The following is a 25,527-nucleotide window of genomic DNA, read 5'->3' on the forward strand; positions in this document are numbered from 1 at the left end:
AGACTTTCTGGGCTTTTTCCTACCTAGGCCTATCTCTGCCCACTTCCTCATAGGTCACCCGCAGGAGGAAGAAATGTTTTCTCTTTGACTGTTTTTGTGTGTTTGTACTTAATTTTATTTATTTATTTATTATTATTTTGGCCATTTCGGGTCTTAGTTGCAGCACGCGGGATCTTTGTTGAGGTGTGCGAGATCTTTCATTGCAGCGCGCGGGCTTCTCTCCAGTTGTGACATGCAGGCTTTCTCTCTCTAGTTGTGGCGCAGGGGTTCCAGAGCACGTGGGCTCTCTAGTTGAGGCGTGCGAGGTCTGTAGTTGTAGCGTGAGGGCTTAGTTGTCCCACAGCATGTGGGATTCTAGTTCCCAGACCAGGGATTGAACCCGGGTCCCCTGCACTGGAAGGGAGATTCTTCACTACTGGACCACCAGGGAAGTCCCTGTACTTAATTTTAATTAAAAAAAGAAATTATAATTAAAGAAATGTTTTGCTCTTTTTCTCTCTTATCCTGAATTAGAGCTGTGAGAATTAGAGTTGTGAGACTTAGCAATTAAAAATACAGTCTGCCAAGACTTCAACAGACCTTTTTCCAAAGAAGACATATAAATGGCTAACAGGCATATGAAAAGATGCTCAACATCACTAATTATTAGAGAAATGCAAATCAAAATCAAAATGAGGTATCAGCTCCCACCTGTCAGAATGGCCATCATCAAAAAGCCTACAAATAATACATGTCGGAGAGGGTGTGGAGAAAAGAGAACCCTTGTACACTGTTGGTGGGAATGTAAATTGGTGCAGCCACTATGGAAAACAGTATGGATGTTCCTTAAAAAACTAAAAATAGAACTACCATATGATACAGCAATTCCACTCCTGAGTGGAAAAAAATGAAAACACTAATTTGAAAAGATACGTGCACCCCAGTGTTCATAGCAGCACTGTTTACAATAGCCAAGTCATGGAAGTAACCCAAGTGCCCCCCAATAGATGACTGGATTAAGAATATGTCGTCTGTATATGCAATGGAATACTACTCAGCCATTAAAAAATGAAATTGCCCTTTGTAGCAATGTGGGTGGACCTAGAGAATATTAGGCTTAGTGAAATAAGTCAGACAGAGAAAGACAAATACTATATGATATCACTTATATGTGAAATCTAAAAAATGATACAAATGAATGTATATGCAAAACAGGAACAGACTCACAGATATAGAAAACAAATTGTGCTTACTGAATGGGAGAGGGAAGTGGGGGGGGACAGGTTAGGGATATGGGATTAACAGGTACATACTACTACATATAAAACAAATAAGCAACAAGGATACGCTGTATAGCACGGGAACTTATACCCATTAGTTTATAATAGCCTATAAAGGAATATAATCTGCAAAACTAGAGTCACTATGCTGTGTGTCTGAAACTAGCACAATATTGTAAATCAACTAGACTTCAATATTTTAAAAAGGATAAGAACATTAAAAGGAATATCTGTCCAGCTGAATTTGAATTTTAAATAAAAACAATTTTTTTAGAAAAAGTACATCCCATCCATTTTGGGGTTCATACTTTTAATTAATTAATTGTTTATTTAAAATTCAGATTGAGATGTGCGCCTTATATTTTATTTGGCAACTCTATTCAGAGCTGCAAATTCCAAAGGGGAAAAGGAGGTACATTTTTAGGACTGCTGTCAGAACAGTGAAGTTTACCAAGTCCCAGGAACTTAAATTCTGAGTCAAGGTGAGATTTGAGGAAGAAGGGTGTGATTTATAAACATTTTGCTTGAGGGGTAGGACACTGCTGTGGTTAACAGTGCAAACTCTGTATTCAGCCCAGTCTCTTAATTAGCCTCTGACGTTACAGACTTAGGAGGCTGACGAGCCACAGCTCAGGACTAAGAATGTCTCCATTTCGCACAAGGGTGGAGAAAACATACAGGGCAGGGTGATGACATCCCTGATGGGAGCACCCTGCACTGCCACTAAATCCAGAGGACGTGGGTTGGGGGCTGACTAGGATCTAGGAAAAGCTGAAAGCAAGAAAAGTGTCCCTTTCACTCTTTTAAATTCTGAAGATCGTCCTTGCCACGATAGCATTACTGTCTTCCCTTTGGCCTTTGCCTGATGAGAGTAACTTCTACTGGACAGTGGTTTTACTTCGGAAATGCTTTTGCTGCAGGGTCACATTTGATTGAAAACAATTGGTTGTGTGTGTATGAGTTTGTGTGTATGTAGGTTGATCGGTCTGTGAGTATATGCATAAGTGTTGGTTGTTATTTGGGGGTTCCTGGACCCAATTCCAGCATGGGGTTGTGGTTCCGCAACAATAAGGAGCAATTCTCTGCAACACCAGCTGCAGTGTCGCCTACTCCACTGTGACACTATCTACCCAGAGATAACATCAGATGCCACAGTAAAGCACTCAAGACTGACCCCGCCCCACTCTCCTACTTCAGACTCCAGTCACAAGGCCCGGGTGTCACTGGTACTTCTGACTGACAGGCTATAAATCAGAGGTTCTCATGACAGCCCTCCGTGGGTTCGATTAATTGGCTAGAGTGGCTCACAGAACTCAGAGAAACATTTTACTTACTAGATTACTGGTTTATTATCAAATGATACAACTCAGGAACAGCCAGATGGAAGAGATGCACAGGGCAAGGTGTGGGGAAGGGCGGGGAGCTCCCGCGCCCTCTCCAAATGAGTCACTCTCCCAGCACCTCCACGTCTTCACCAACCCGGAAGCTCTCTGAACCCAGTCCTCTTGGGTTTTTGTGGAGACTTCCTCACATAGGCATGATCATTAAGTCATTGGCCTTTGGGGGCTGATTCCACCTCCAGGTCCTCTCCCCTCCCCAGAGGTCAGGGTGTAGGACTAAAAATTCCAACCCTCTAATCACATGGTTGATTTTCCAGGCAACCAGCCCCATCCTTAGGTGGGTCCAAAAGTCATCCATTGACATAAGAGAGACACCTTTGTTGCTCTCATCACAGAGAAAACCCCAAAGGCTTTAAGAGGTCTGTGCCAGAAACAGGGACGGGGATGAAGACCAAACACACATTTATTATAAATCACAACATCACAGTGGTAAGTAAAGAGAGAATATGTGTCCGTGTGTCTGCGGGTGGGATTATCTGTGGTATTTAAGGTGGCCTTAGGTGTTGGTGTCTGTGTGTGTTTATGTGTGGGTGTGTGTGTAATGCTGAGCGGAGACGTGCAGGTTTGTGGGGCGCTGTAGACGACCTTTGAGCGAGCAGTGCATTAGTATTATCTTTCCATCTGATCTTCTGAAATTATTGAAAAATTGCTTGAAAATTTCACAAATGATTTTCCTTGGCTTCTGAAGTTTAATTAGAATTTTGTTGTAAAAATGTGATTCATACTCCGTCTCTCCTGTCTGGTCTTTGTGGCTTCAGCCCTTTCTTCTTTTATTGCCCTGTACTATATATAGCCAGATGTTAAATGTATGACACCAAGCAGAATAAGGCACTATTGACAGATTGTACATATGATCTGAGAGAAAAGAGGTGGTTCAGACAGCATCCTTATCCTAGAAGATATGTGCATTCTGTCTGAAGTTTTGTAACTGAGGCAGGGGGCTCCAGAAGGAAGATCTGATATTAAATTTTGGAGCGATTTGGACACGATTCACAAAGTGCCTTCAAGTTTCAAGCCAGCTCCACACACATCTGCAACAGAACGTTAATACTGAAGTAAACAACAAACCTTTTATCACACTTTTTCTTTTGTGTTCCGCCCCTTTGAATCTTCGCAAATTTGAGGAGGAAAAGAGAGATGGCTCGATGGGAAGAACAGCCATAAGTTGAAGGTTTATATCACTTAGAGTGCAAAGGATAACAACATCAGTTATTCACAGTATAAAATACAAAGTGTTAATATTTTACTTCATGTCAGGGACCACATGGTATGTAAAAGGCAGATGTTATGAGCTTCAGAGGTATTTGAAGATGGTGTGTGAGACACTCAATGTAAACAGTAAACATGTATTTTCCTTTAAACACAAAATATACATAATGCAGAAGATCTTGAATCAGACTTACAAAAATGAATGTAAAGAACAGTTTAAAGTTCTTTTAGTAGCTACTTAATTCATAAGTCTTCTTCTTAGCACTGCATGGGATGGCACACTGTACAAAGCCATGGGGGTAGAGGCACCGTTATCAGGACACTACCAGGAGGAGAGACAAGCACATGCCCTGCGCTTCCAGAATAAATAGAAACACCAACTCAGAGGCAATATTGGTACCCTATCTGCACTCTGGCAAGCTCAGCCTAGTGAAAGGTAGAGAAAATATTAGTGAAGCACTAAATTGATTTAAAATATAATTCACTGAAGAAAGCAAGAAAAATATCAAAATCTGAAGTAACAAAGTAAATTAAATTAATTTAAAAGGTATTTCACACAGTAATGACATAATTTAATTCATATTATTTTTTACAGTTTTATATATTGCAAATTACAGACGTGCTTGGGAATAACTTCTCATAAAAAGACCTTTAAATGATTTAGATATAATAAACGCCCCTCTTCTCTTGTATACCTTCATCTACTAAAGTAAGGATGGAGATTATATTTTATGTAACTTATATTTTATCATCTCTATCCTTGCTTTATGTATATGTATGTTATATAAATACGTAGTTATGTATTTGTGTCATGGATTTATGTACTTCATTTTAATTGTGTAATATAATACAATTTTTTTAAAATTGCTTTCAAGTAGTGTAAAATTTGAAAATCTTTCTGGTTAGTGTACAGAGCTATAGTCCATTTTCTATAATCTTTATGATATGGATTAATGATAGTTCATATAAACCTGCTTTTAATAGAAATATAAAATTATACTTTATCAAATTTCAATCCAAGCAGCATTTTATGAGAATATATATATCAATTCCATCAACTTGCTGACAACATGTATAATATATTTTTTAAAAACCTGCTAACCTATTTTGTAAAACAGTTTCCTCACAGTTTTAATTTTCCTAATTAGCAGTTAGATTAAGTATTTTTTAAATTTTTATTTACAATTTGTATTCTCTTTGAAAGGATGCTTAAATTGTGGAACTTTTAAAAGTTATAGGCTTTTCAGATTTATTTGAAGAGGTTCTGTACATATTTTGGACAATTTGATATATTCCAGCATATATTTTTTCTCAGCACTTTACTTGTCTTTTGATGTGTTTATGAGATAGTTTTTCACAGAAGTGAAGTTTGATTCAGTTGAATTTTTAAATTTTTTTCCTGTATTGATTTTGCTTTTTGTGTCTTTTTACAGACAGCTTCTTTATACTAACATTATAATCATACAGTATTCTCATACAATTTCTTTTAAACTTTTTGAAGTTCTCTTTTAAGACTGTGTGCTTAAATCACTTACTTGTCTAAATGTATGAAGTGTTGGTCAATTTTATTTTATTTTTTCAAATTTATGACTAAATGATCCTAAACCATGTAAAGGACTAATTTACTCCTTTCCTAAGACAGAGGTTTCTTGTGTGATCCTGCAGGTAGTGCACGGTCCAGCTCACTAGGGGGCACCATTCACATAGCCGTCAATATGGACTCACCTCTTAGGGTTGTATAACAGATGTCTCACTCTTCACTGTCAACCATTAACTGAATTTTCAAGTGCAAGAGAATTTATTAATGGACTCTCTTATCTGTTCTAATGATCAGTTTGTATGCAGTTTACACTTATACTACAATCCTTTAATTAAACTTTAAAATAATTTTTTGTTTCTGATCAAACTAATCTCATTTATACTGAAATATTAGCTATCTTATTCTATTTTTTTATTGAAATATAATTGTCATACAACATAATATTAGTTTCAGGTGTGCAACATAATGATTCGATGTTTGATCTCCACAATAAGTCTAGTTGCCATCTGTCACCATACAGAGGTACAAATATTTTTTCTTGTGATGAGAATTTTTAAGATTTACTTTCTTAGCAACTTTCAAATTTGCAATACAATATTATTTTTTTTTTACGTCTTTATTGGAGTATAATTGCTTTACAATGGTGTGTTAGTTTCTGCTTTATAACAAAGTGAATCAGTTATACATATACATATGTTCCCATATCTCCTCCCTCCTGCATCTCCCTCCCTCCCACCCTCCCTATCCCACCCCTCCAGGTGGTCACAAAGCACCGAGCTGATCTCCCTGTGCTATGCGGCTGCCTCCCACTAGCTATCTATCTTACGTTTGGTAGTGTATATATGTCCATGCCACTCTCTCGCCTCGTCACAGCTCACCCTTCCCCCTCCCCATATCCTCAAGTCCGTTCTCTAGTAGGTCTGTGTCTTTATTCCTGTCTTACTGGCTATAGTCACCATGCTGCTCATTACATCCCCATGACTTATTTCTTTTATAACTGGAACTTTGTACCTCTTGATAGGCTCTGCTATTCTTATGCATTTTCTGTTCCATATGAATGTTAAAACACTTTATCAACTCCATGAAAAATCCCATTGGGATTTGATTAGGATTTGCTTTGGATGCAGAGATCAATTTAAGGTGGAAAAGGTCTTTACAATATTGATTCTTGTCATCCTTGAACTAACTAGATTTCTTCATGTACTCAAGTATGTTTTTTAACTGTCTAGTTAGATGAGAATATTTTGTTTTTCTTCCATAATCTTTTAAGGAGATGAAATATATTGATACATTTTCTAATGTGGAATCTTCCTTACATTTTTGGAACTAAAATGGTTTCATTTAAACTTGGTCTTTTATTGCTTTTTAACATATTGCTGAGTTGTGTTACTAATGCAGGGCCACTCATTATAAGTACTCACAATGTGAGTCAGCATTTGAGGTTGCCTAGGAAGAACCAAAAAGAAAAGAAAATACTGATCTGATGAATTATGTTAATTCCCACTCAAACATCCCTCTCCTCTTAACACTGGGTTTCTATCGTTGTTCATACAGTAAAACTTACTCTATCTCTTGTGATTGTCAGATATCCTAGTCATCTGATAAATACAATAGGAGTATAAACAGATTGCAGAGTAAAATTTTGGATATCACAGAAGATGTAGACATTTAGGAGTTAATAATTTGGGCATTTGTAGAATGCCCAAATCATTAGTTCATTCAATAAATATTAATGAAATATTAATGAATCAACTACTATATGTCAGGAATTATTTTATCTGTCAGGATTTATTTTATCTGTCAGGATATAATAGTGAAACCAAATGAGTAAGATCCCAGCACCTCATAGAGATTATACGGTATTGGGAGATACAGATAATAAACAAATTATAAATAAAAATAAAATAAAGTACCAGTTAGTGATAAATGTTATAAAGGTCTACAAAAGCAAATAAAATCAGAGTAAAGAGACAGAGTGTGAAGGTGGGAGAGGGGTTATTTTAGAAATAATAGTCAGGGATATCATGCAAAAACAATTGAGAAACATTTTCATATTTCAACCAGATAAAAAAATTAAAGAGGATAAATGATAAATGAAAGATATATGTTTTAATATCAAAATAGTAAAAGGTCATTAGAAAAAGTGTAGAAACTCTCAAAAGTATTTTGCAAAAAAAAAAAATGTTCTACCCCAATGATAACTTTCAGCAAGCACACATGTAGCGAGTGAACAAAAAGTAAAATTCTGGGGCTTCCCTGGTGGCGCTGTGGTTGAGAGTCCGCCTGCCGATGCGGGGGACACGGGTTCATGCCCCGGTCCGGGAAGATCCCACATGCCGCGGAGCGGCTGGGCCCGTGAGTCATGGCCGTTGAGCCTGCGCGTCCGGAGCCTGTGCTCTGCAACGGGAAAGGCCACAACAGTGAGAGGCCCGGGTACCGCAAAAAAAAAAAAAAAAAGTAATTTTCTGGCATGTTATGGTTTTAGGAAAATGACAATAAGAAGAGCAATAATTAATACATTTTGAGTTCTGATATTTAAGATTTCTAGTAACTGCATCATAGTGATAACACAAATTTCAATAAATATTATAACATTGAACTATATTTATAAATGTAAATGATTTTGTCAAAGTAAAACCAAAATAAACTAAACTTTTCCTTATGATTTTCTCTGAAATGTTGGTCAGTGTTTTAATTTATTGGAATTTAGTAGCATTTATGAGTCTCCATAGACTCAGTTATGAAGGCCTCTGATTTTTAATTAGAACTTATGAATTTAAATTTGTAACTTACTTTGACATATTTTTATTTTTGCTACTTTATTCCAGTGTGGGCACTGAAGGTTTTGCAGGCTTTGTAAAATGTGTAGTGGAACTTTCATGTTTTTCTTCATTCTAGAAAAATGTATGTAATATGGGATACAAATATTTTTAACATTTGATCCTATAAACCTGTTTGTGTCCTAGGTCATTTTAGGGATTAATAACTAACTTTTAAAAGTTTTATTTTTTCCCCTGTATTCAAGTGTTCTAATTTGAATTGGATAACTTAGATAATATTTTCTTAGCATGGTGTCTAAATTGACTAGGTATTAAAATGTAATGTTATATTATTGTGCATATTATTATCTTATAATGTAAAAATTTTGAAGTAAACTTCCTGTACATTGAAATACACAAATCTTAAGTGTGTACTCTTAACAAGTGCATGCACTCATGTAACCTATCCCTGTCTCAAGATACAAAACATTTCCATAATGTTTCTTTCCAGTCGACTCCCACTCCTACAGAGAGGCAACCACTTTTCTGACTTTTGTTCACCATAGATTAGTTATGCCTGTTCTAGAACTTCACGTTAATGAATGCATTCTTTTGTGTTAGGCTTGTTTCACTCAGGGTAATTCCTGTAAATTTCATTCACACAGTTGCTGGTTCACTGGTCTCGCGCTGTCTCTCTCTCTCTGTCTCTCTGTCTCTCTGTCTCTCTGTCTCTCTCTCTCTCTCTCTCTCTCTCGCTGTGTAAACATCAGCTAAAACCTCTTCTCAGTTCTTTCAGTTTCCAGCTTCTGTTTCTTCACTGGGTGCCTTGACATTTCCCAAGATCTCTGACGCATGGTTTAGAGCCAGAGATTACACATGAGGTTTTAGCACTTCTGCCTTCTATAGCTCCTTCCCTTTTACCTCCCCCTCTAAACATCCCTCTGTTCTTCCTGACTTTAACTCTTTCCTTTGACACCGCAAGCCAGTGAGATTGTAACTTTCTACCACCTTTCAGGTAGTCTGAAGAATAACCTCATGCAGAAAAAAAAAAAGCCACAGAATGTCACATCTCTCTTGGTACAGTTGACATCTTTCTCCAAATTCTTCCTACTTTTAATTACTTTCAAAACGGGCGGTGGTTGTTGCTTCTTTAATCTTTTTTCCAGATTTTATAAGTGTTACTTGTGGGCACTGTAGTTTCACCAAACCACTTCATCAACTAGAAGTGTATGTACATGACATTATTTATAAAATCTTCTTTGCGGATAGTAATCTGTAAATGTTTCCTCTCCAAGTTTCCATCTCTTTGACTTTTTGTTTTATTTCCCAAGGGCTTTCTTTGAATTTGTCTTTAGACTTTGAATTGATATTTATTCATATTTCAGATGATGTTGTTCTCATTTTATAGAAGGAGTATCTGCTCTAATCTTTCCGGGGACATCAATTATTTCTTTTTAGACGTTTTATTCTGTATTACACATAAATATTTCACATAAGAGGCAGCATGGAATGGGAACGCAATCTGGGCCTATATTTTTACCTCTAAAAATCTATGGGAATTTGGAAAAGCTTCTGTGTGAATCAGAGTCCAGCAAAAGAAGATAAAATATTAGCCATAAATTATATAGATGGGTTTTGTACAGGGACTTGGATTCACAGGCGATGAAACAGGTGGAGGGGCCCAAGCAATGGAGAATGAGGCAACTGAGGTATTAGCAGGAGAGGAAGCTTCTATTACCTCTTTGTGGAACAAAGGGAGAAGGTGTTGTTACCAGAGTCTGTGCAATAAACCCAAAAGAAGAAAGTAAGGTGCACCTACCTGCTGAGAGATGAAGCTTCACATCAGAGGCAGCGGTTGTTAGACTTACAGCCTGAGGCAGAAAAGCGAAAAGAGAAAAGTCCTTGCTTTTCCTTTCTCCTTCCTTTCAGTGTATTTCTAGTGCCTCCTGTTGGCCAAACCTGGAAAATATCTGATTTAGTTGCTTGAGAAACGTGGCCTGAAGACAGGGATCAGAACACGGAAAGGGCCAGCAGTAGATATGAGAGCAAACAGTGCTGGGAACAGCACCTCTGATTAAAACTTGACTTATTTTGCTTTGAAGTGGGGATCTTAATGCCTAACATTATGCATTTGAGGGAAGATTATGTAAAATAATATGTGCCACTTCCTGGCTCAAACCTAATGAATGATAAATGTTAGGTAAAATGTCCTCATATAAACTGCTTATACTTGTTTTTATTTATTATAAGAAGAGCCATATTGTTATTGAAGGCACATCATACGGGTATCTGTGTTGTAGACCGTAAAAAAAAAAAAGACTACAAATTCTTCCCATTCCTTTATGTATACACTTCTGTTTTTTGCTTTGTTTCGTTTAAATTTTTTTTATTGTTTTATTATTTTTTTAACATCTTTCTTGGAGTATAATTGCTTTACCTTGCTGTGTTAGTTGCTGCTGTATAACACAGTGAATCAGCTATTCATATACATATATCCCCATCTCTCCTCTGTCTTGCGTCTCCCTCCCACCTCCCTATCCCACCCCCCTAGGTGGTCACAGAGCACCGAGCTGATCTCCCTGTGCTATGCGGCTGATTCCCACTAGCTATCTCTTTTACATTTGGTAGCATACGTATGTCCATGCCACTCTCTCGCTTCGTCACAGCTTTACCCTTCCCCCTCCCCATGTCCTCGAGTCCATTCTCTACGTCTGTGTCTTTATTCCTGTCCTGCCTCTAGGTTCTTCAGAACTTTTTTTTTTTTTTTAGATTCCATATATATGTGTTAGCGTAGGATATTTGTTTTTCTCTTTCTGACTTACTTCACTCTCTGTGACAGACTGTAGGTCCATCCACCTCATACAAATAACTCAATTTTGTTTCTTTTTATGGCTGAGTAATATTCCATTGTATACATGTGCCACATCTTCTTTATCCATTCATCTCTCGATGGACACCTAGGTTGCTTCCATGTCCTGGCTATTCTAAATAGTGCTGCAATGAACATTGTGGTACATGACTCTTTTTCAATTATGGTTTTCTCAGGGTATATGCCCAGTACTGGGATTCCTGGTTCATATGGTAGTTTTGTTTTTAGTTTTTTAAGGAACCTCCATACTGTTCTCCATAATGGCTGTATCAATTTACATTCCCACCAACGGTGAAGAGGGTTCCCTTTTCTCCACACCTTCTCCAGCATTTATTGTTTGTAGATTTTTTTTTTTTTTTTTGCGGTATGTGGGCCCCTCTCCCGCTGCGGAGCACAGGCTCTGGACACGCAGGCTCAGCGGCCATGGCTCACGGGCCCAGCCGCTCAACAGCATATGGGATCCTCCCGGACCGGGGCATGAACTCGTGTCCCCTGCATCAACAGGCAGACCCCCAACCACTGCGCCACCAGGGAAGCCCCTGTTTGTAGATTTTTTGATGATGGCCGTTCTGAGTGGTGTGAGGTGATACCTCTTTGTGGGTTTGATTTGCATTTCTCTAATGATTAGTGATGTTGAGCATCCTTTCATGTGTTTGTTGGAAATCTGTATGTCTTCTTTGGAGAAATGTCTATTTAGGTCTTCTGCCCACTTTTGGATTGGATTGTTGTTTGTTTTTTTGATATTGAGCTGCATGAGCTGCTTGTATATTTTGGAGATTAATCCTTTGTCAGATGCTTTGTTTGCAAATATTTTCTCCCATTCTGAGGGTTGTTCTTTTGTCTTGCTTATGGTTTCCTTTGCTGTGCAAAAGCTTTTAAGTTTCATTAGGTCCCATTTGCTTATTTTTATTTCAATTTCTCTAGGAGGTGAGTCAAAAAGGATCTTGCTGTGATTTATGTCATAGAGTGTTCTGCCTATGTTTTCCTCTAAAAGTTCTATAGTGTCTGGCCTTCCATTTAGGTCTTTAATCCATTTTGAGTTTATTTTTGTGTATGGTGTTAGGGAGTGTTCTAATTTCATTCTTTTACATGTAGCTGTCCAGTTTTCCCAACACCACTTACTGAAGAGGCTGTCTTTTCTCCATTGTATATTCTTGCCTCCTTTATCAAAGATAAGGTGACCATATGTGTGTAGGTTTATCTCTGGGCTTCCTATCCTGTTCTGTTGATCTATATTTCTGGTTTTGTGCCAGTACCATACTGTCTTGTTTACTGTAGCTTTGTAGTATAGTCTGAAGTCCGGGAGCCTAATTCCTCCAGCTCCATTTTTCTTTCTCAAGATTGCTTTGGCTGTTCGGGGTCTTTCGTGTTTCCATACAAATTGCGCAATTTTTTGTTCTAGCTCTGTGAAAAATGCCATTGCTAGTTTGATAGGGATTGCATTGAATCTGTAGATTGCTTTGGGTAGTATAGTCATTTTCACAATGTTGATTCTTCCAATCCAAAAACATGGTATATCTCTCCATCTGTTAGTGTCATCTTTAATTTCTTTCATCAGTATCTTATAGTTTTCTGCATACAGGTCTTTTGTCTCCTTAGGTAGGTTTTTCCTAGGTATGTTATTCTTTTTGTTGCAGTGGTAAATGGTAGTGTTTCCTTAATTTCTTTTCCAGATTTTTCATCATTAGTGTATAGGAATGCAAGAAATTTTTGTGCATTAACTTTGTATCCTGCTACTTTACCAAATTCATTCATTAGCTCCAGTAGTTTTCTGGTAGCATCTTTAGGATTCTCTATGTATAGTATCATGTCATCTGCAAACAGTGACAGTTTTACTTCTTCTCTTCTGATTTGGATTCCTTTTATTTCTTTTTCTTCTCTCACTGCTGTGGCTAAAACTTCCAAAACTATGTTGAATAATAGCGGTGAGAGTGGGCAACCTTGTCTTGTTCCTGATCTTAGTGGAAATGGTTTCAGTTTTTCACCATTGAGAAAGATGTTGGCTGTGGGTTTGTCATATATGGTGTTTATTATGTTGAGGTAAGTTCCCTCTATGCCTACTTTCTGGAGACTTTTTTTCATAAATGGGTGTTGAATTTTGTCAAAAACTTTTTCTGCATCTACTGAGATTATCATATGGTTTATATCCCTCAGTTTGTTAATATGGTGTATCACATCGATTGACTTGCATATATTGAAGAATCCTTGCATTGCTGGGATAAATCTCACTTGATCATGGTGTATGATCCTTTTAATGTGCTGCTGGATTCTGTTTGCTAGTATTTTGTTGAGGATTTTTGCATCTATGTTCATCAGTGATATTGGCCTGTAGTTTTCTTTATTTGTAACATCTTTCTCTTGTTTTGGTATCAGGGTAATGGTAGGCTTGTAGAATGATTTTGTGAGTATTCCTCCCTCTGCTATATTTTGGAAGAGTTTGAGAAGGATAGGTGTTAGCTCTTACCTAAATGTTTGATAGAATTCGCCTTTGAAGCCATCTGGTCCTGGGCATTTGTTTGTTTGAAGATTTTTTTTTTTTTTTTTTTTTGTGGTATGCAGGCCTCTCACTGTTGTGGCCTCTCCCTTTGCGGAGCACGGGCTCCGGACGTGCAGGCTCAGCAGTCATGGCTCATGGGCCTAGCTGCTCCAAGGCATGTGGGATCTTCCCGGACCAGGGCACGAACCTGTGTCCCCTGCATCGGCAGGCAGACTCTCAACCACTGCGCCACCAGGGAAGCCCTCCCTTGCTGCTTTTAATATATTTTCTTTGTATATAATTTTTGATAGTTTGATTAATATGTGTCTTGGCATGTTTCTCCTTGGATTTATCTGGTGTGGGACACTCTGTGCTTCCTGGACTTGATTGACTATTTCCTTTCCCATATTAGGGAAATTTTCAACTATAATCTCTTCAAATATTTTCTCAGTCTCTTTCTTTTTCTCTGCTTCTTCTGGGACCCCTATTATTTGAATGTTGGTGCATTTAATGTTTTCCCAGAGGTCTCTGAGACTGTCCTCAATTCTTTTCATTCTTCTTTCTTTATTCTGCGGTAGTTATTTCCACTATTTTATCTTCCAGGTCACTTATCCGTTCTTCTTCCTCAGTTATTCTGCTACTGATTCCTTCTAGATAATTTTTAATTTCAGTTATTGTGTTGCTCATCATTGTTTCCCTTTTAGTTCTTCTAGGTCCTTGTTAAACATTTCTTGTATTTTCTCCATTCTATTTCCAGGATTTTTGATCATCTTTACTATCATTACTCTGAATTCTTTTTCAGGCAGACTGCCTGTTTCCTCTTCATTTGTTTGGTCTGGTGGGTTTTTACCTTGCTCCTTCATCTGCTGCATATTTCTCTGTCTTCTCATGTTGCTTAACTTACTGTGTTTGGGGTCACCTTTTCTCAGGCTGCAGGTTCATAGTTCCCATTGTTTTTTAGTGTCTGCCCCCAGTGGGTAATGTGGGTTCAGTGGATTGTGTAGGCTTCCTGCTGGAGGGGACTGGTGCCTGTGTTCTGGTGAATGAGGCTGGATCTTGTCTTTCTGGTGAGCAGGAGTGCATCCAGTGGTGTCTTTTGGGGTGTCTGTGAACTTATTATGATTTTAGGCAGCCTCTCTGCTAAGGAGTATGCTTGTGTTCCTGTATTGGCTAGTCATTTGGCTTGGGATTTCCAGCACTGGAGCTTGCTGCTCATTGAGTGGAGCTGGGTCTTAGCGTTGAGATGGAGATCTCTGGGAGAGCTCTCGCCAATTGGTATTACATGGGGCCAGGAGGTCTCTGGTGATCCAATGTCCTGAACTCGCTTCTCCCACCTCAGAGGCTCAGGCCTTACACCCGGCCGGAGCACCAAGACCCTGTCAGCCCCACGGCAGTGAATGTGGCAGTCTCCATTATGAAGTCAGATTATGAGGGTCTACCGTAGCTGTTCATCTAGAACAGGCTGACTTGGGAGCACTTCGTCTACGAGGCTGTCTCCAGCAGCCTGTGGCTAAAAGAGTAGGTCTCCACATGCACTGCCAGAACCTTAAACACTTATACAGTGGTCTTCACTGGGTTCAGTCACGGATTTGCTACAGATGGTCTCAAGAACACCCTACTCTTTCAAGGTTGTGTGCTTGAAACAGCTCCTAAGCCTGAGGGTCTACAAGCTGCAGGAAGACGAGACCTCCCAGGGAGGCCTGCAAGCCGTGATTCTTGCCACGAAGCCTGCTGCTGCCGTCGTGGCATCCGGCTTCCCCTGCCGCTCGGCAATGAGTTTTCAGTGAAGCTTTCTCTCTGTGCTGAGGAGATTCATGCTACCTGAGTTGCCCAAAGCCATAGAGCACTTAAATGTTGGGGCGAGGGTAGAAACCCAGCAAATCTGGCTCCGAGGTTGGTGTTACCTCACCCTGTCTGAAGCAAGGTCCTGGAGCAACACCCCACTGTGTGCGGCAGACAGCAGGCAGGACCCATGTATACACCTTTAAAATGTTAAGATACTGTTTCTTTCCAACTTGATCTATAGATTAAAACTTGTCCTAAATAAACGTATGAAAAGATGTTCAACGCCAAAGGTTATTAGGGAATTACACATTAAAATGAGATATCACCATGCACAGACTAAAATGGCTAAAATCTAAAACACGGATAACACCCAGGGCTGGTGAAAATGTGGAGCAACAGGAGATCTCATTCATTGTTCCGGGGAAGGCAGAATGGTGAAGCCACTGTGGAGAATAATTCAAGTCAATTCATCTAAAAAATTAATTTGCATTGTGAAAAAAAATGTGATTTTTCTGTGCCTTTCATCAAAACTTAAAATTTTTCTCTTCATCCTTTAAATCTGGCCTTGGGCATGTGATGTGATTTGACCAATAGCACATCAACAAATGTGAAAAAACAGAAGTTTGAAATGTGCTTGTGGACTGGGGATTAGCTTCTCTACTACCAGAAACTCTTATCACCACCAAGGAAGAAAGCCCAGGCTGGTCTAATAAAGGAGGTGACATCATAGCCCAGAGACAAGCCATCCCAGCTTAGGATCCCTAGACCGGCCAACCCATTAGTTGACTAAAACTGCAAAAGTTACTCTAAATAAGTCCAGAAGGAAAAACACCCTGCTGAGAATCCAGCTTAAATTGATAACCTACCGAATTATGAGTAAATGACAGGAGTGTCCTTTAAAGCCACTGAATATGGGGTGGTTTGTCACACAGCAAAAGATAACTGATACCTCTGCATCCTGGGTCTTGGTCACAGCTCTTCCACCAGCGAATTGTAACCCTGAGGAAGTCATGTCGAGGTATGGTTACCAGTTTTCTTGATTGTAAAATAAAGTAGCAGAGCAGAGAGGCTGCACTTATTTCTAGTTTTCTTCCAACTCTCAAATTCTGTGATTATGCAGAAGGAAGTTTGATTTTCTTTTCTCATTTTTTTCCCTCAGAGTTATTCAAAGATCTGTTTCCTCTTTCCAAATAATCTAGCTTGGAGGATGGTTTATAAATATATCATTGTGATAGCACAGATCTCCTGTCAATGAAATGAGCTCCAAATGTCTACATTAAAAAATTTACCAGAAATTCAAAGAACTCTCAGAGCCAACAGCTAATTCAATACTAATGCTGTCTGTTTCCAATGCTGTCATCATTATACCATACTGCAGGAAACGGCTTGATTTTAAAATCTGAATGATTTAGGTTTGAATACCAGCCCTGTGGCTCTGTGATTCTCAGAAAATTACTCAATATATGGTTATTGGCCAGAGGATACATATAAACATATGAGGATATCTTCCTCTGAATTAGTATTCAGGGAAAGACAGTAAAGATCGTGAAACATCCTACCTCTGCCATTCAAGTAATAAAAGTGGAAAGTAAACCTTCCAGTGGTTAGAAAGATGTTGCATCAATAGGGTATCTAAAAATTACAAACAAACATGGAAATTTCTCAAATTCTCATTGGCAGAAGAATGGAAAAATAAGTTAGTGTACATTAAGCACAGTGTTAAAGCTGCTGAAATGGACAAACCACCCCCTCCATTCAATATTGTGAATGAAACTTAGCTGCATAATTTTTTAAAAAAAGGTTCCAAAGGATTACATAAAATATGAGTTGAAATAATGTTAGAAGACCCAAATGCCCAAATATGCTTTTTCTGAGTACATAGAGATGTGAAAAAAAATATTAAAAATGCAAAGCAAGGGAATGTTGAACACCGAATTTAGAATACTGTTTACTCAGGTGGGGGCATAGGGCACAGAGGATGGAGACACATCACACTGAGGGATTTACGGTTTTTGTTGGGTATACATTGGGTATAAAACTTTTCATTGTGCCTGTTATGAACAGAGAGTAGAGAAAAGGGGGCCTTGAATGGACCAAGGAAGAGAGTGTCATGTATCAGGATTAAAATTAATTCATTTTTGTGTACTTGTTGACCTTGAACCCATGAGAAAAAAGAAATAATTGATGACCTGAAACTATGTAGACTTCTGATTTTGAGTGGGAAAATGCATCAGATTATATATTCAATAGGATTCCAAAGTCATATAATGGTAAACAACAGTGAGAGTAGGGAGAGGAAATGTGAGGCTCTGGATCATTTCTTCATTTGCCCCCAGACATTATCTGGGATCTGGTGGTAAATGAAAAGGTTTTTGGATGAATGAGGCTGTTGCTTTCTGCTGCCTTACATTTTACTGTCAATCTTCACATACTTAAGTTAAAAAAATTTTCTTCTCCGTGTGTCAGTGTCTGGCTCTGTGATTGGTAAATATTGTAATAGTAATACACAATAGTAACAGCTAAACTTTATCGAATGCTTATAAGTGTGTCTTAGGCATTAACTCATCGAATTATCATAAATATTCTTTTTTTTTAACCCTCATTTTTACGGAAGGGGAAAAAGGCTCAGAGAGGCTAAGGAAATTGCCCAAGAAGTGACAGAGAAGGGATGTTAATCTAGGCAGTGTGCTCCAGAGACTACATTCTCAACTGCTGCATCTTCCTGCCTCTTGGTACCACATGCACTTAATCCATGTTGAATAGATGGATAAGGAAACCCAGAGTCCACCATGCTCTGATGAACATGGAGGGTTTCTCCTGCAGAGAAGCTGTGTTAGTAGTCCCCAGAATTCTCTAAATAAAAGCCATCTCCTCCACCTGCTGCTCATTGCTGAGGTCCCAACATTCTTTGTGCCCATAGTTACATACCATATTATTCCTGACACACAAAATATAATAATGCTTCTGAATACATTTTTGAATGAGTGAATAGCTCTATGAATATCTGTTCCCTAGGGCTAGTATCTGGGGCTATTGTCTTCTTAGTGAGAAGGAGACATTCACCAGTCTGTAGTGTAAATGACCTATTTTCTCAAGGATGTCAATAGACACTGCCCTCGTGGTTCAGATGAACTGGAGTCACTAGCACTGGAAGCTCATGCCAGAATCTTTCCATCAATAGAAACATCCCTGGCAATCCATGTTCCCACTTTAAAGAAGTATTGAATATATCCAAGAGGAAGTGAACCAGAGGATCTAGCAGTAGGTGAAATCTAAGTTCATAAAGCATCATCACAGACATCAGAAAATGCATTCCTCTCCCTTCAACCTCACCTGCTCACAAAGTGGATACTGGGGTTCTGGAAGCTCCCTGTACATACAGAAACAAGAAGGCCTCAGCTGCTGAGACCCTGTATGGCAGAAGGCAATGCTATGTAAAGGGAGCTGGGGGGGTTGTAAGCAGATACTGAATTCCAGCAACTCAATCTACTGGCAGTTTGCACTTAAGAAAGTTAGATAGCCTTGTGGAGCCTCAGTTGCTTCACTTTAAAAATGAGAATCCTGTACCAAACACAAGCTTTTATAAAAACTGAATGGGACAAAGTAGATGGTTCATTCCTACTTTCTTCAAGGTTGTTTTGATGCAGTGACCTGCCTACTTATTTACATGCTTAGCAAATATTTGTGGAAATGAAGTCTCTGTGGAACTAATATCCTAGATGGGAAATCAACAACAAGAAAACTATATATATATATATATATATATATCCTCAAAATATAAAATACGGTAGGTAATATGGATTGGAGAGAAGGCATGAGTTTAGAATTAGGCATCTATTCAAGTCTTAACACTGACTTTTGTGTAGTCTGGGCAAGTCAGTTTGCTTCTCTGCCCTCAAGGTTGCCTTCCAGGTTGAGTGAGATGGTATCAATGAAAACATGGAGCACAACTTCTGAATCTTAGTAGATGTGATCAGTGCAGTTACCTTTCCTCATACCTTTTGCCACAGAAGAGCAAGCGAGCATGTTGGCAGGCATCCAGGGGCATTGACCAATTAGTCATGATAGTCAGTTTACTTCTTCCTCTGGACCCAGAGAGGGCAACTGCGATTTGAAGAAGGCTCCCGCCCCATGAATAAGAAGAGCTTTGGATAGGGATTCTGTGGCCCCATCCTTCCCGAGGGAATGGGCAGTCCCCAGGTGTGATTGGGCTTCTGCCTGCCGTGTTGTCAATATTCCATGGGACTTACTGGTCACCTACATGCACAGGTCTCTTGGATAATAATAATTAGTAACAACCAATATTTAATTAACCATGAACAAGGCACTGTTAGAAAACTGTTATAATCTCTTTGCAATAAAAGAGACATCTGAGGCTTAGAGAGCTTAAGTCACATGCGTCATAAATGGTTGGACTTGAACTCAGCTGATTATTACTTACCCTGCTAGAGTTATTGATCCATGCCGAGTATCTTACAATTAAAAACAAAAATCTCTGAAAAATCCCACAGTCTCTTCTTCTAAAACCAAACCCTTGCCCATATACCTACAGGGGTGAACTATTCTCACTTTAACCCTTAAACATAACCCTAGATCTCACCTGAGTTTGAGTCACGTCTCCACTTTATACTGACACCATATCAACTGCAATTACTGAAGCATGGCTGTCTTAGCATCCTTCCCAACACCACCTCCCAGATTCACAGTGCTCTCCTCCTTCCCAGCAGCCCCCAGAGTTGGTTTGGCATTCTCACCGCACGGCTCCTGCACCTCCCTGGAGGGATCACTTTGTCCTTGGCGTTTCACAGTTCAAACCTGAGCCTCTTGTCTTCTGAGCTAAGCTGGTGCTCATCCAGCTGCTATGAACCTACACCTTGGTAGTCACATGTGAGTGCATGCAATCGGGCTTAACCCTATGCAAAGTGCTTTCGTATATATATGTGTATTGAAGCTACTTCACAAGAATAAAATAAGATAAGAAAATATGTGGAAAGTGTAAATTTAAAAAGACATAAAGATTCCCAAAGAAACTTACCAGAAGAATTGGAAATAAGGTTTCTCATTTGATCATTATAGCAGAGGTGCTCATGTATTTTGGCATCCCATTAGTTTAAAATCAAATTTATTTTCCAGCTCTGCCACTCACCTGCTACATGACTAGGCGGAAAGTCCCTTATCTTCTGTAAGTCTCCATGTCCATACAACAAGAATCACATCAATCTTTCCAGGCTACAATGGCGATTAAATCATTTAAATATAAATAGCCTACTTGTATGTTTTGTACATTTTTAAAGAAAGAATCAAGAATTCTTCCCATTTTATAAGCAAGATACCTGAAGCATAGAAAGACCAAGGCTCTGCAAGGTCGTAGGACGCATTAGCATTCTTTTCTCCAAAGCAGAGGTCAGCAAACTTTGCCCATGGGCCAGATCCTGCCTTCAGAAAGAATGTTCTGTTGGAACTCCGGCACTCTTACTTGGTTATGTAAAGTCAAAGGCTGGTTTTGCTTTATGGTGGTAGAGCTGAGTAGTGGGGATACAGAGACCATATGACCCACCAAACAAGTTTCCTTCACCCTGAACCTTCAGGTTTAGGTTCAGTAGAAAAGAATGGAAACAATAACCAAGTTAGAACCATGTTAGCTCCAGGAAGTACACTTGTGCCTGGATGATAAAAATGCTACCATATTTATCCTCTTATATGGACAAGCAAACTTGCTAATAGGGTGGAGAGAGAGAGAGATTTAGAGGAAGAGATAGAGAGTGTGTTAAAGGCATAGAAAAAAAGTTGTAAATAGAGAAATGGGAAAGAAGTATTAGCTGTACTTTTCACCACTTGAGTTTCCTCCACTTGTGGTCAAAGTGCTATATTTATGAGTGACAAAGGTGCCCACTCCCATCTGTTAGCTCAGTATGTGTTCACCAATACACATTCCCATGGCTGATTTAAAATAAGCTCAGGCTGCAGAGACATATTGCGCATAAGAAATATGTTACGTTGCTTATGTAACATTTCCTTCCCAAATTACCCACTGCATTGCCAGTTCAGAGTCAAGCAGCACAGGAAGGGGGTCCTGCCCCTTGCAATGTGGCAGAAAGGGGCAGTGTAGGGCAGCACCTTTAGAAGCAGACCGATCTGAGTTCAAATATTCTCTCTGCCATTTATTAGCTCTCTGACCTTGGTCAAATCTCTTAACCCCTCTGAGCTCCGCATTTGTAAAAAGCCTCGGATGTGCCATGAAACTCTCTGGGTGTTATTTTCACATACAAAAATGTTGAGATTATACATATTGAAGTGCAATGTGATGGAAGATGCATTTTAGAAAGATTTTTCTACCAGTAGTCTGTCTCAGGGAAGGGACAGGTGCTGGTGATTGATAGAGATTGTACACTTAGAGTCTGTTTCTAGTTTAAAGTCTGTTTCTAGTTTCCTCGGTGAGAATCTTAGAAGAAAGGTTGAGTTTTCTGAAACCACTACACATGGCTTCCTGACTTGTAGCAGGAACACAGAAGCAACTGGAACCAGCTTTGCCTGAAAAAGGCATCGATGGCTTGACAGGGGAGGTTCCACACTTGGATGATGAATAGGAGTTTTACAAGCAAGAAAATGGTGATGAGGCATTCCATGGAGAAGGGAAGGAGAATACCAAGGAGAAAAGTACAGAAGTATGTGCCTCATGAGGATAAGGTGCAGTTATTTAGTGAGGTTAGAGTGCCTGGGATTTACGATGTGTGGAGAGGTTGGGGAAGGATGAATGCAGGCAGCGATAGGAGCTGAAAGTGACTAAGAACCGGGACAGATTGATTATAAAAGTTCTGATTTGGCTTCCATGTTTTTGTTTTTGTTTTTCAAAATAGGCCAGTTCACTTATGAATACCTATGCCACTGACTTACAAAAGCAATTCCAATTTCCATATTAACACTAGGTCAGCACAGCACCCTCTTCACCCACCACCACGATAATATTGTGTGTCTTCTTCTGTCTTTCCCAGCTGGCAAACACTTTGTCTTTTCCATGACTTTGATAACTGCTTCTCTCCACTCCCCCTACACTCCTGATTTTTGACGTCTCAGATTTCCTAACTCACATGTTTCTACTCAGGACGACTCGATGCTTTAAGATTGTGCAATTCCACAAGTCTCAAATGAGCTGACACTGTCCCCAGACCCATGCAACTCAACCTCTTAATCCCACCAACAGAGTCATCTTCCACTCCAACACGTCCCCACCAGGTGAAGAGCCACAGTATCAGCACTTGGTGTCCCTTCATCCTTCTGCGTTGACCACCAGTTGAGGCACAAGGTGGGTGCTGGTAGAGCTCAGGTGAAGTGGTGACTAGGGGGAAATCACACCCGTCCCTTCTGACCCACAATCCTCTTCATGACGTGTAGTTCCGAAACTTCTGTTCATTTTAGTGTAGATCAGTGTTCTCCCCAGCGCCCCAGGTGGCATACGTGGGACTGACTAGAAGACTTTGTGAGGGAATCCGTGGACTTACATTCCTCTCAGACTGCTACATTGATGTGAGGACAAATGTGATCCAATTTCTCATTCCCTCAGGGGTGTCCAGAGCTTTTCTTGGGCCAAGTAAACCTTTATCTTTAATTTGTCCGAATGATTACAAAATTAGTAAAAATGATGGCCCATACATATTAAATCCAGCACTAAGTGTCCTCTTTTGGAAATGGCTTAAGACTACATTGGTTATCCCATGTTGGTGAAAATAATTAATTTTGATGGTTTTCTCACTGTGTACATATATGTAGTAATATGGGAGCCGTTTACCCGCACATGCACACACATTAATTACCTGCTCACAATTTTTCAGGGTATTTTTCATTCTTTAGGTAAAGAAATAAGGTAAGAAAATTTATCTATTTTCCCAATTTTACTGTAATTAGTGCAGAGGGTGGATGTGTGGGAGGGGGCCTGCGGGTTCCACTTTTCCTGGCAGCTACTCAAGTGCTCTCTCACCAGACCATACTCTTCATTCATATTTATATCTCTTTTCACATCATTTGTCGTAGATCATGGAACCTAGGATGTCCTTAATTTCTGTACCCATGATGTTAAAGATAAGGAATCAGATCATTTTCCTAGAGCCTGTTTTTTTATTTTCTTTTTTCCATTTGCCATAAAAGAGAGAGACGAATGAGATCGTTACGCTCTGGGCTTTGGGTGTGGAGAATAATGAGGTTTCAGTATTGAGTGAAGTATTTATTTGAGACAGTGTTGATGAGAGAAATGAAACAATTGTCTCAACCATTCTGGATAAGACAGAAGTAGGGGTTAAAGTCAGGGTGTAGATCCTCAGAGATTATATCAAACAAGGTAGATTTTTTTTTTAACATCTTTATTGGGGTATAATTGCTTTACAATGGTGTGTTAGTTTCTGCTTTATAACAAAGTGAATCAGTTATACATATACATATGTTCCCATATCTCCTCCCTCTTGCGTCTCCCTCCCTCCCACCCTCCCTATCCCACCCCTCCAGGCGGTCACAAAGCACGGAGCTGATCTCCCTGTGCTATGCGGCTGCTTCCCACTAGCTACCTACCTTACGTTTGGTAGTGTATATATGTCCATGCCTCTCTCTCGCTTTGTCCCAGCTCACCCTTCCCCCTCCCCATATCCTCAAGTCCGTTCTCTAGTAGGTCTGTGTCTTTATTCCAAACAAGCTAAACTGTGACATGAGAAAGACTATTTACAGTGTCCTCTGTACAATGCTACAAGAGTGGGGCTGAGTGTGTTAGGGATTCTCGAAAGCACTATGTTCATGCCATAGTACTGTATTACTTTGTTTTATATAATGTGCTTTGCGGAGAACGATGATCCACCATTTAAATGAAAATGATCTCAAATCACTAACTGAGAAACTGAGGTTTTTCACTCATCTGAGAGAAAAAATATATGAACTGTTTGACAAGTGTTAGTGATGGTGTAGGCAAGTAGGTATGTGTTCGCTGCTGGAGGAAAAGTAGACTTACAGAGCCACACTGGAATTAGTTTTGAAAATTATATTACAGTATGAAATTCACAGGCATCGCGCCCTAAAATAGTCATTTCTGCTGGCTAACCTGGGGAAAAATGAGAAGAAATGTACAAAAAGTTTCATTAAAGCACTGTTTATAATACTGAGCATTACAAACTCATCTAAACGTCTAACAATAGAGAAATGGCTAAGTAGATACATGCATTCATTCTTTATAATATCATGAAACAGTTAAAAGTAATGAGATGTTTGGTTTTCTCTTTCTGACTTGCTTCACTCATATGACAGGCTCTAGATCCATCCACCTCACTACAGATAACTCAATTTCGTTTCTTTTTATGGCTGAGTAGTATTCCATTGTATGTATGTGCCACATCTTCTTTATCCACTCATCTGTCGATGGACACTTAGGTTGCTTCCATGTCCTGGCTATTGTAAATAGAGCTGCAATGAACATTGTGGTACATGACTCTTTTTTGAATTATGGTTTTCTCAGGGTATATGCCCAGTAGTGGGATTGCTGGGTTGTATGGTAGTTCTACTTTTAGTTTTTTGAGGAACCTCCATACTGTTCTCCATAGTGGCTGTATCAATTTACATTCCTACCAACAGTGCAAGTGGGTTCCCTTTTCTCCACACCCTCTCCAGCATTTATGGTTTGTAGATTTTTTGATGATGGCCATTCTGACCGGTGAGGGGATACCTCATTGTAGTTTTGATTTGCTAACACATATATATGGAATCTAAAAAAAAAATGCATCTGAAGAACCTAGGGGCAGGACAAGAATAAAGACTCAGATGTAGAGAATAGACTTGAGGACACGGGGAGGAAGAAGGGTAAGCTGAGACTAAGTGAGAGAGTGGCATGGACATATACACTACCAAATGTAAAACAGATAGCTAGTGGGAAGCAGCCACATAGCACAGGGAGACCAGTTCAGTGCTTTGTGACCACCTAGGGGGTGGGATAGGGAGGGTGGGAGGGAGATGCAAGAGGGAGGGGATATGGGGATATATGTATATGTATAGCTGATTCACTTTGTTATAAAGCAGAAACTAACATAGCATTGTAAAGCAATTATACTCCAAAAAGATGTTAAAAAAAAAAAAAAGTAATGAAATAGCTGTATGTGCCGATACAGAAAGTCATCCAAGAGGTATTGTTGAGTGATGAACACAAGTGGAGCAATACATACAATGTGATACAATATATATGCACATTCATATAATAAACAC

Source organism: Delphinapterus leucas, chromosome 17 (assembly GCF_059928025.1).
Source record: "Delphinapterus leucas isolate spDelLeu-1000000601 "Yukka" chromosome 17, BTC_Dleu_Yukka2, whole genome shotgun sequence".
NCBI lineage: Eukaryota > Metazoa > Chordata > Mammalia > Artiodactyla > Monodontidae > Delphinapterus > Delphinapterus leucas.